The 12,243-nt window shown below is 39.1% G+C and overlaps 1 pseudogene across 1 annotated transcript; it reads left to right on the top strand.

Annotated features, from left to right (window-relative positions):
* Positions 1-7,606: 7,606 nt before the first annotated feature.
* Positions 7,607-11,067, top strand: LOC147494725 (uncharacterized; annotated as a pseudogene). The gene is made up of 2 exons (XR_015200165.1): positions 7,607-9,428; positions 9,939-11,067. The product of XR_015200165.1 is annotated as an uncharacterized LOC147494725 (transcript).
* Positions 11,068-12,243: the final 1,176 nt, after the last annotated feature.

Genomic DNA, 12,243 nt, shown 5'->3' with positions numbered 1-12,243 from the left:
GAAACCACCTCCTACTAATAGCCAGTTATATGCCTTCAATGATAGCCCGACATTCAGCCCTAAAGTTGGATCCAATCCCGATATTGCATAAAGACAGCTTAAAAGCACCTTCAGAATCTCTGAATGTAACCCCAATACCAGACGGACCTGGATTTCCAAAGGCAGCACCGTCGGTATTTAACTTCATAACAGTTGGTTTCGGTGGCACCCATGAACATTGTTTCGCTGTGGGCGCATCTCTCAACCTGTTTATTAAGTTCCATGCTCGCATAGTAGCCACATCCCTGTAAGAAGAGTTGTTGCTTGCTTGCAAAAGATGAGAGGTGGTGAAGATGTGATACTGTATCGAGTGCTTACATTCGTTAAGATTTAGCTTCTTTCCCTCAAAGTTGATCTGGTTTCTATGTTTCCAAATAACCAACATGCCACCCATGATAGCTACATTCCATAAGTGTTTAAGTCTGGAACTCCAAAGCTTGGAAAATTTAGACGCCTGTGAGAAGGATCGAAAGGTCTGATACACTTCAAACTTAGCTGCAGTCCACTTCCATAGACTTTGAGAGAATTGGCATTCCCACATGATGTGTTTTAAAGTTTCACAATGCTTTCCACATAACCTGTATATAGAAACTATATGAACACCTTTCTTCTGAATGACTTCGTCTATTGTCGTACACCCCTTAAGTATTTTCCAGGCTGTAGCAGCCACTCTTGGATGTATATGTGAGTTCCACACAAGCCTATGCCAGGCGATAGTGGTTCCCTGCTTTCTGATGGTTTCATGGGCTGATTTGCAAGAGAAGGATCCCTTAAGATCAGGGCACTATACCAAGTAATCGAGAGGTTGTGAAATGTCTCAAAGAACCCCCGTCATGTTTAGACCAGCAGAACATAATATAGATTAGAGAGGCGTCGGTATGACCCAATCATTAGTATTCAGCAAAGAAATCACCTTGGCAGTGCATCCCCTTAAGTTATGGGAGCTAAGGTTTAGCACCGATTTGATGGATGCTGATTGGAGCCAATTGTCCCTCCACATATCAATCTTTTCACCGTTAGCCACCACCCATTGACTTCTAGGAGTAATCTCTGAAAGTGTCACTTTAATGCCACCCCAGACAGAGGACATTTTGTAGTACTCAATGAGGTCACCCCCGATTGTTTCTATACTTATGCTACATAAATGTTGCAAAATCGTCGGCTTCACTTAAGAACTTCCAGGCTAGCTTCATCAACATTGCTTTGTTGATGTCTTTCAATCTCCTAATACCAAGTCCACCTTTAGAGCAGGGTTTGCAGACTTTATCCTAGCTGACAGTCGTTGCTCTTTTTTTTATGCATCCCCAGTCCACAGAAAATTTCGGATACATGTCTCTGCTTCTTTGATCAACCGAGATGGCCATTTGTATATGGCCATATTGTATATGGGAATACTATTGATGACAGACTTGATCAAAACGCGTTTTCCCTAGAAAGACAACATACGACCCTTCCAACTAGAGAGTTTATTCTTTATCTTATCCAGAACAGAATAGATAATGGAATTAGTGACTCTTCCCTAGGTTAAGAGGACTCCAAGGTATTTTTCTAGTAAACAGCCCTTAGAGATGTGAAGTTCCTACATAGTTCTAACCTTCATGAGATTAGAGAAATCGCCAAAGAAAATCTTGCATTTTGCTTTATTCATGAATTGGCCAGAAGACTCTTGATATCTCTCAAGAAGGGAATTAAGATGCCGAATACCTCTAAAATGGCCATTTGCGAAAATTATGATATTGTCAGCAAATAACAAGTGGCTAGGAGCTGGACATCCTCTCGGAGATACCATAAGCTTTAGAATTTTCTTTACTGTGAGATCAGTTAATCCTCTGCTTAGAATGTCTTCAGCAATTGCAAAAAGGATAGGGGAGAGAGGGTCACCCTGTTTCAAACATCTCTCCTTATGTAAGAAACCAACCGGTCCTCCATTTACCATAATGGAGATTTGTGCCAAATGAAAAATAGAGTGAAGGCACTGCATCCATCCTTGTGAGAAGCCCAAAGCAGTTAGGACTTTAAAGAGAAATTCCCATGACATGGTATCATATGCTTGAGAAATATCGATCTTCATAGCAATATTACCTCCATATCTTTTGAGTTCAAGCTCATTCATTAGCTCAGAAGCCAAGGCAATACTAGATTGGGAGCATTTGTTCGGAACAAAACCCACTTGTTCCTTTGTTATAATTTTATCAGCAATCACATTCAACCTCCGTTGCATAAGTTTGGTGATGATCTTGAAGAGAAAGTTACCCATGCAGATGGGTCGATTGATAAGAGCCCAAAACTGTAGTTTTAACCCCTTAACAATAATACTTTTAGACCAATTATGCGAGTAATAAATAAGAGTTAATGCTGATTACGTGTTTTTATGTATTTCAGGCTTTTGAGTCAATTATGTGTAGAAATATGTCACTTTGGCGAGATAAAGGATCAAGGGTTGGTTACTAAGGAGTTCTGTGATTAAAGGCCAAGATTCAAGGAGAAAAAGCCTTTAAAAGCCCGGTCAAAGCTGAAAAGTTAAAGTCAACGCGGGCAGAAACAACACACAAAAGTCAGTAGAACTTCCGAAGACCCTATCTTTGGGCTCATACCTCGGAATTGGGCCTACCTTATGTCAAAACGACCGGCTCGGAAAGTGCTTTCCAATGGTCTAAATTTTGACCCAATAAAAAGAGCAAAAGTGGATGAAAAGCCTGCTGAAGTCAAATCCGGCTAAAAAGGCTTCTATGGATTGAAAAAATTGGGTTTTGGGCTTGATTTTTCGGCCCAAAATATGGCTCCTCAGCCCATGCATGAAAATATGGATCTTGTCTCCTCCATTTGAATAGAGAAGACTGAACCCTAAATAAAATTAGGTTAGGTAGCAAGTAGCCATTAGAGTATAGTTCTAGATCTAATTTTCTTCCATTAATTAGTTTTCATACCTTGTTTTAATTTAGATTATTGAATCATTGTTATTCCTTTATTAGATTAATAAAAATAGTTAGTTCTTCATAATTTTGGTTTTGATTTATTAAATTACTTAGATTTAAATTCATATCTTAGTTGTTAATCATTTCTTAGTTGTTAAGTTGATTTGAATTATTGATTAGTTCAATTTAGTAAAGTTAAAACCTTTATATGATGTCTTGTTTGAATTCCAGGAGAAATGATAGTTTTATGAATCAAGGCTAAACCTCCATTAGAGGGGTTTGATGAAGCCTTGATAAAAACTTGATTGTGTGGTGTAGAACTAGTTGTAAGAGTCTATTCCACTCTAGAAGGTAGTTGATTCGCCATGAGAATGGGTTAGACTTCCTCACATGCTAGTCATTATTTGGTAGAGATTGTCATGATTGATTAGGGATTAGAACGACCAATTCTTATTGTAAGAACGTAAGAATTGGATTACAACAATCTATACTAGTTTATTAAGTTGAATTCAAGGTGGAATCAAATTTCCCTAATTCTTTATCTAGATTCAAACCTTAGCATTTCGTAGTTGAGTTATTCATATCTTGTTAGTTAAATTTGCATCGTAGTATTAAATTCCCACCATTACTCTCACTAACTTTGGCTAGGACTGATAATATTAGAAAACATTGAATGCTAAAGAACAAGGAGTGGAATGAATCTTTTACTCCACTCTATTTCGATATATTCGAGAGTGGAATAATCTTTGATAAACACACGAGTTGAGTTTTAGTTTTACTTACATTGAGTTTCATCGCTTATTTGTGAGGGTAGAAATATATATATCATTTTTACGTTTATCATCGGTACTGGCTGAGTTTGCGAACACTTTTCTCTTTTGGGATGAGAGTGATAAAATTGGAGTTAAGGCCGCTAGGGAGGATCTTGCTGATGAAGAAAGATTGAATTGCCATGCAAATGTCAATCTTAATAATACTCCAGCAATTGATATAAAAGTGCCCTTGGAAGCCGTCGGGACCAGGAGAGCTATTAGAATTCATGCTAAAGACAGTTTGTTCAATTTCCATGTAATCTGGAGTTTTTAAGAGCTTATAATTATCCTCCTGCGTTATGAGTCTAGGGATTTGACCCATAAGTTGATCATCAGGGAGGATGGGAGTTGCTTTGAATTTGTCTTTGTAGAACTGGACAATGTGTTGTTTAATTTGATCCTGATTAGTCATAAGAGTCCTCTCCTCTGTTTGAAGTTCAGTGATCAAAGATGCTCCCTGTCGAAGCCTGTATATGTTGTGGAAGTATTCAAAATTTCTGTCCCCTTCCTCATCTGTTTTGATTTGGCTTTTCTACTTCAGAACCTTTGCTCTGTTATCCCTTACAATGTCTAGTTCCACTTCCTTATGAATCACTTGAGAAATGAGTGATTCATTATCAGTGTCTTCAGCCAGTATCTGTGCACTTATTAAAGCTTCCTGTGCCTTTCTAATGTTAATATCAACATTTCCAAAAACTTCCTAGTTCCATTTTTTGATATCTTTTTTCAATCTCTGAAGCTTCCTCATTGCTCGTTATAAGGGGCCTCCTTCAACACCTTGGTTCCAGCTGTAGGTGACAAGTTCCATGAAAGAAGGGTGCGTGAGCCAGACTTTGAGAAATCTAAAAGGCCCATTAGTAGGCTTGGGGATGCGTTGGGAGAGCTCCCAACGAGAGGGGAGTGATCCGAGGCTTGTCTAGGCCCCACTAAGTACTTCCAACCAAAAAATTTCAGGTTCCAAGCATCATTAAAGAAGACTCTGTCCAATTTCGATAAGACTCTGAGCGGTCCCTTATGTTATTACACCAAGAAAACTTTAACCCTTCAAAATTAGCTTCAATAAGATTGCATGCATTAACAAAAGAGTTAAACTCCTGCATTGCCGCTCTGTTAGGGAGATTGGTGCCTTTCCTTTCCTCATATCTAAGAACAACGTTGAAGTCTCCTGCCAAGAGCCATGGACTGCCATTATTCATCAGTATGAGCTGGTCCCAAAGCTTACGTCTGTGCACCAGAGAACAATTGGCTAACATGTTGTATGTCTCTTTGATTTGTTGTTGCATGAAAATAAAAGGAAGAGTCTTAAGGGTTTCTTGAATGTTGTAGGACTTCATTGTAGCAGTGGTCATTCTCAAAAACTAAGACCTACTGCACTGTATCTAAGAGTTGCAAGGACCAATAATCTTAGAGAAATGGATTTCGCAACCATAGAGCTATACGACCTTTAGATATTTGTTTTTTATAATATTGTACTTTGGTGAATATTGTTTTCTCTTTACAAATTAAGTTCTTATTTTGTGATTCCAGTAGAGGAGCATATTCCGTAATCGTAGGAAGCCACGTTACTTTCCTCTCAATAAGTTTACTTATAGTTAATTAGGGTAAATAGCCAAGCTACGGAATGCAAATTATGGCAAGGACAAGTTTTGTAATGGTAGTTAAGGAAAAGTTTCAGAATTGAGGGATCACAGCTTGAGACACTCATGTTACCTATGAATTTGCTTTCCTTGGTTGTCACAGTCCATTATCAATCTAATGGTCCAATTTCTAGACTGAATTATAGGATGTGCTCGAATGCTAAGCAGTCAACTTAAAATTAAATGAAATGCTTTCCATCTCATTCAGAGACAGTAAATTAAACTGGTAAAAGAGCTGTTTTTAAGGTTTAAATCGAATACTGCAAAAGAAATATTGTGCTGAAGTCACACCAATAGAAAAAGTCACGGAGGTAGCTAGAACAAGTCCATTACCAGATCCACCAGCATCCGTAGCGGTGTGTCTAGCACCAAGACCCTCTTTATTATACTCAGCGGTTATGAAACATTCTTGAAAAAGATCTGCCATATCTATTACCTTTTATAAGTCCGCAAATGAAGTTAGTTGAAAATTATATGTTAGTTCTTTCTTTCTTTAAAAGATTAGCGAGAAATTTAGTACCATAAGAAATTTCTCAAAAAGATAAAACATTTCTTTAGGGATCAATTATTATTTTTATTATGTTCTAATTACTGTTTCAAAAAGGTTTAGTGGTAGATGCACAATACATTAAGGCAACTGTTTCCTGTGTTGCGTATGAAGTTTGGGTTTTAATTATGTCTAGAGGAACACGGATAGGGTGGTAGATTTATTAGCATCATAAAAAGGTGTAATAGTTATAGAAATTCTGGTCCTACCGAGGAACTACTACAACTCTTTTTAATGGATCTGCATGACTTACATTGCAAAGATGTCCTGGTAATCTTCTATTTCATTAAACCTACGAATTGATATCTAATTTCATTGCAAAATCTACATTTTTTTTTTATTTATTTATTCCAGTTTTCAAATGTATTTTTAGATGAGCATGTCTTCAGTGCGCAGGTCATATAGTGCGCAGGTAATATGGACCTTTGGATCAGTACTTTTGCCATTAAATACACACGCACCTCTTGGTATGAGTGGCCGAGATGTAATGGCGCACCATACATCTCGCGCACCATAGATTTAGCCTTTTTAGATAGGCCATCTCAATAAATTTGAAATCCACTTCAGTTATGATAAAGATAAAGTAGTGGACTAAATACTTATAACATCTAATCTAAGATTTTGATATTAAATATGTGCAATGAAGCTATGACTAATCTTTACCCCTTAATAACGCGAGGCTTAATATTTTGGATCATTTCATTTTGTTTCTTTTCTTTCCCAATTTTTATGATGTTGAGTACTTGAGTGAGTTACTTTAATTTCAGGGGTATTACAAGTGCATTACTGTGAAGTATTAACCAAAAATGCTAATCATCACATATGAAGGAGAGCAAAAATAATCCCAACACATTCACAGAGACATGAAGTAAGTCTCAACATCTTCAAACTGTCTTAATTTCTAGATCCCGTACTTTATTGGCTTTGAATGGCAGGTTACTTATAGATTTGTAAAGATTGTAGATATATATATCTTAAAGCCACTCCAAGTTTACTGTTGAACGGTAACTGGGATAACAACTTGAAGGACAAGCTTCTTGGTTTAAAACGTAAGGTACTTGCTGCCCTTCTTCGTTAGATGAAGAATGGATTTGATGTTTCCATGTTACAACAAAGATGCGATTCTTTTTTTTTGGTTGGCATGTGTGTAGGTCATGAACAGGATTACAGGATTATATGTTCTTCACACTTCAGTGTTTATTTGCTCTTGGTATGGTAAATTTCATATAAAGGATATTATAAAGAGATTTATCTTTTATCAAAACTTTATAGAGAGTTAGAGACACCTACATGATGCAGTGTGACGAAGCAGTGGTATTGTACTTGGAACCAACATTGTGGTCCTCACAACTGATTTGTAAAGATTTTGCTATTGGAATGTGATAGTGCTTTAAGCTTTGCAAATAGTAGGAAGATGTAAGTATGTAACAAAGGTCCTTTAATTTAGATCTAAAGACAATAATTAGCTGAAGGTTCGATAAAAAAAAGTTCCCTCAGCATCCTCCTATACTATTCATGGTGTGATTCGATGTATTCGACAAGTTCTAACGAGATCACATGGCAATATGGCAAGGATGTTTTTCAAACCTATGAATAGGTCAGATATTTGTAAGATTTTATGAACTATTGGAAACTTGTTATACATCCTAAAATGAACTAGATAACATTTACTGGGAGCAAAACAGGGGTCAAAGCTTTATATCATGATGTTTGTGCTGACAAGAACTACTGCGTGGCGGTCCTTTAGGCCTAGGATGAACTGATGAATTACTTGGTGATGATGAGCTACAAAGATACACGAGATTTTGTTCATTCCAAGAACACATTACTCTGTCACCAACTCACACCATCATTTCGTTTATTTAGCATGCTCATACATCTTGATAGATGTCGATTCTACGAAGAACAAAATATAAAGAAACAAAATGGAGAATCTCATAATTCGCAAATGACTTGGTTAAAGAAAATCTTCTTTGAAATGAAAAAGTGGAATGAGTGATTATTATATACGTATGTTTTGGTGAATAAGTTTGAGCTCAGTGATCCTAGGTATTCTTAAACCAGGGTAATGTGTGAGCCATATTCATGACCACGAACACACAGGTAAGAGAAGCGAGAGAGAGAGAGACGAGTGGATTTCATGTGATATTGGGTCAAAATGATGGGCCCAAAAAGGAGAGAGGCCTAATGACTTGGACTTATAGAGAAAAAAAAGGGAGAGAAGAGTGGGCCTTGTCTGGTATTGGGCTCAATGAATGGGCCCAAGATAATAGGTTCCAAAGAATTTGACCTAAAAAGGGCGAAGAGGGAAAAAAAAAGGAGGAGAAAATAGTGGGAGGGGTAGTGAGAGAGGGGAAATGGAGAGGAGATGTGAGGTTAAAGGGGATGGTTTGGGTTCACACAATGCCGCCGTCTGTGGGGACCGAAGATCAGATCCCACCTCTTCTCCCTCTCTCTCCTTCACCTACTTTTTAGAAAAACCACTTTAAAACAGAATATAACAGTTCAATGTCGACGATAAGAAGAGCAAGATGGCATGCACCACCACCACCCACACCCAAAATACTCAATATACCAAGAAGACATCATCGCAAAACAACAACCAAACAACTTCCTAGAAACAACACCCCACTTTCAGATATTCAAAGAAGTACCTGTAGAGGTAAGCTAGAATCTTTGTTTGATCAAGAACGTGTGTTTTCAAGAACATCAGTTCCCATTGTGTTGTTGAACTCGTTTAATGACAGCCAACGAACTCAAAGAAGAGAAAGAGTTGAAGAAACTGAGTTCAAAGAGAGCAATGAAGAAGAAGAGTCAGAGAAATGGAGATTCCAAGCTGAGATACTTCGAGCTGAATGCAACTTTTTTCGTATGGAACGCGACATTGCGTTAAAAAAACTTGAACTGAATTGTGTTCAAACTAAACGAACTCTTCGATCAGCTGTGGAAACTCTCGTTTCGGGGAAGGAGAAGATACATGAAGGAAAGAAAATGAGTTCAGTACTAGAAGAAGAGATAGAAGAACTTGAAGAAAAGATGAAAGAACTACAGAGAAGTTCTGGTGTGAGAGATTTTGAGTTTGGTAAATCTAGTAACTTTGATAAACAAGCAAATATACTACAAAGAAAGTTGGAGAAGCTGGGTAGTGAAGGACTTGCAAAATGAAGATGAGAAATGTGTTTAAGAGATTCGAGACATGGCGGAATCGAGCTTAACGATTATAACTAGTTGGAATATCGATCAGTGTTCGGAGGATGATCAAGAAAATCGATTCAAGGATGTGGAGGTATTGAGGAGAAAGATGGTGAAATTGTCAAAGGGGATGTTGGAAAGGATGGAAGAGGAATGTGGGTCAATGATATTTTCATGTGCAAGTAGTGCGACAAGTTCTGCTTCTAATTCCAGGCGTATCGAATTTCCTCATTTGTCTTCTTCTGCTCAGGTTCAGGTTGTTCAACAACCTGTGCTACTTCACAAGGTAAGTTTTTATTATCAATACATTGAAAACATATATAATTGTTTTTAGTACCACTAAAATGTAGGTAACTTTAATTATTTGAAGTTGGTAAGGTAAATTATTTGAAGGTATGTGAGAAACTTAGATGAGACATGAGAGTTGGTTCACCAAGAAGCAACAACTACTACTGTAAATGGATGATAAGGTTCACAACACAACAAACAGATCAGTCGCATTAATATTGGAGGTGCTTTTTGTTGCTATACTTAGCAGGACAGTCATTAGGTACTTGTGTCTCAAACTTTCAATAATGCTTGAATAAAATTCAAATTGATAACTGCCTATTCTGAGAATAAAATTAATATATGTGGTCAGCGCGTCCTCTCGATGTTCCTCGATTTATTTTTATGATGTGTTTCTGACAATGCTTATTTTTGTCTTTGCCTTTCATGACAAAAAGTGGGATAATGGTTTGAGAATTACTTAGCTTCATATACTATGGTATTTTTATGTTTTTTGTTTAGTGTGCAGTTACATAGCCTTCAAGATCAGACAAGTACGAGCTGAATTACATCTCCATAGTCAACTTGGGGGCAAGCTGAGTGGTCCGGGCAAACTCAGCGGCCTCCAACATCTCCACGGTCAACTTGGGGGCAAGCTGAGTGGCCTGAGCAAACTCAGTGGCATCCAACATCTCCACAATCAATTTGGGGACAAACTGAGTGGCCCGGGCAAATTCAGCGGCCTCCAACATCTCCACGGTCAACTTGGGGACAAGCTGAGTGGCCTGGGCAAACTCAGCGGCCCCTAACATCTTCCATGGTCAACTTGGGGGCAGGCTGAGTAGCCCGGGCATACTCAGCTGCCTCCAACGTCTCCATGGTCAACTTGGGGGCAGGTTGAGTGGCCCGGGCAAACTCAGCAACCTCCAACATCTCCACGGTCAACTAGGGGGGGGCAAGCCGAAGGTGGTGGCTCGAGCAAACTCAGCGGCCTCCAACATCTCCATAGGCAACTTGGGGGCAAGTTGAGTGGCCCGGGCATACTTAGCGGCCTCCAACATCTCCATAGTTAACTCGGGGGCAAGCTGAGTTGTCCGGGCAAACTAAGCTGCCCTCGACATCTCCATCGTGGACGATGAGGTCCAAATTCAACTTGGGGGCAAGCTGAGTGGCCCGGGCAAACTCAGCAGCCTCCAACATCTCCATAGGCAACTTGGGGGCAAACTGAGCCCCCGAACATCTCCAAGGCAGCGACTCTTTGTGTTAGGTGGGGTTTCGGATTCACGGTCCCGAGCATACGCCGGTGTTTCCTCTGAAACCTTTAACAAGCGTGGCAATCTCGGGAGTAGTCAGTGTGATATTCTCGGCATGGATCCTAACAAGGACAGTCCGTTCTTCCTTGATCCTTCACTCAAAAACATCGGCAAGTACCACGGCCCTTTATACCTGTCGCTGCTGCCCAAAGGACGGAGCCAGCATAGACGATGGGTTGTTTATTTCAGTTTATTAATTATCCCGTTTCAGATTCTAATGGTGTGGTATGTACATGAGTTGTTTATGGCTTTTATTAGCTAGGGTGTTAGGTTGTGCATGGCTATTGTTGAATTTTATTCGTGGCGTTGAATACGTATGGAACCTAGTACATTTTGAGTTTGGTAGCCTGGGGTATTAGTATGAGATGGAAGAACTACCTATGGCTTGATCCCTGAAAGGGAAGCAGCGGTGCCGGGTGGCTTCCCTATGTAGATACTCACCTCGTAGAGTTTTATGTTTATGGTGTGGATTGTTGTTTTATTTCCCAACTACATGCATATGCTAGAGCGTGTTTGGTGTGATCTGGGGGATATGTTTAATATTGGACCCTTACGTATGTCATTTGCTTACAAATAGGCAAATGCGGGAATTGCAAGGGGAGAATGAGAGGTGCTATAAGTTAAATATGTGTTGCAATAGGTGTCATTTTTCTAGTCATTTTTGGCATTGGTCGAGATGGCTAAGTATATCTTTCGTAGTTGAGTTTACAACTGAGATATGGGGTTTTATGTGGTTCGGCTGTATCTTTATTAAGTTTTCAGGTTATGACAGGTTATTATGCTTATGAAATGTGGAAAATACAGAGGAGACTCTGCTAAAATTTTTCCAGAAAGGTCACGTCTTAGGCATATTTGTTTGAGTTTTGGAGCGCTACAGATCAAGGTCTTCTCGGGTCCGCCGCCTCCATCGACGGGCCCGAGAGGGGGCATCTATGTGAGCCATATTGATGACCACGAACATCACAGGTAAGAGGAGAGAGAGACGAGTGGGTTTCATGTGGTATTAGGCTAAAGGGATGGGCCCAAAGAGGAGAGAGGCCTAATGACTTGGACTTAGAGAGAAAAAGAAAGGAGAGAAGAGTGGGCCTTGTCTGGTATTGGGCTCAATGTATGGGCCCAATATCATAGGGTCCAAAGACTTTGACCTAAAAAAGGGGAAGAGGGGAAAAAGGAAGGAGGAGAAAATAGTGGGAGGTGGCAGTGAGAGAGGAGAAAGGGAGAGGAGATGTGAGGTTAAAAGGGATGATTTGGGTTCACACAGGTAATATTAGTGGTTTTCAACAGCAAACAATTGTATGATTGGCCAAATGAAATCAATTTTTGCTTCTTTTTGGTGAATACGTTTAAGTTCAGTCATCCAAAGTACCACAGGTTTCGATTTGAGACTTTGAATTTTGGTTGGTGTAAGTACCATATATTAATATCCAATGAATATAGGACACGTGTCCCTCACATTCTCTTATCAAATAATAATCTCCATCCAGAACATGAATCTCAAGTAGCATTCTACGCCAGCTTATA

This window comes from Coptis chinensis, chromosome 6 (genome assembly GCF_015680905.1).
Source record: "Coptis chinensis isolate HL-2020 chromosome 6, ASM1568090v1, whole genome shotgun sequence".
NCBI lineage: Eukaryota > Viridiplantae > Streptophyta > Magnoliopsida > Ranunculales > Ranunculaceae > Coptis > Coptis chinensis.
This window is presented reverse-complemented; position numbering and strand designations above follow the sequence as displayed.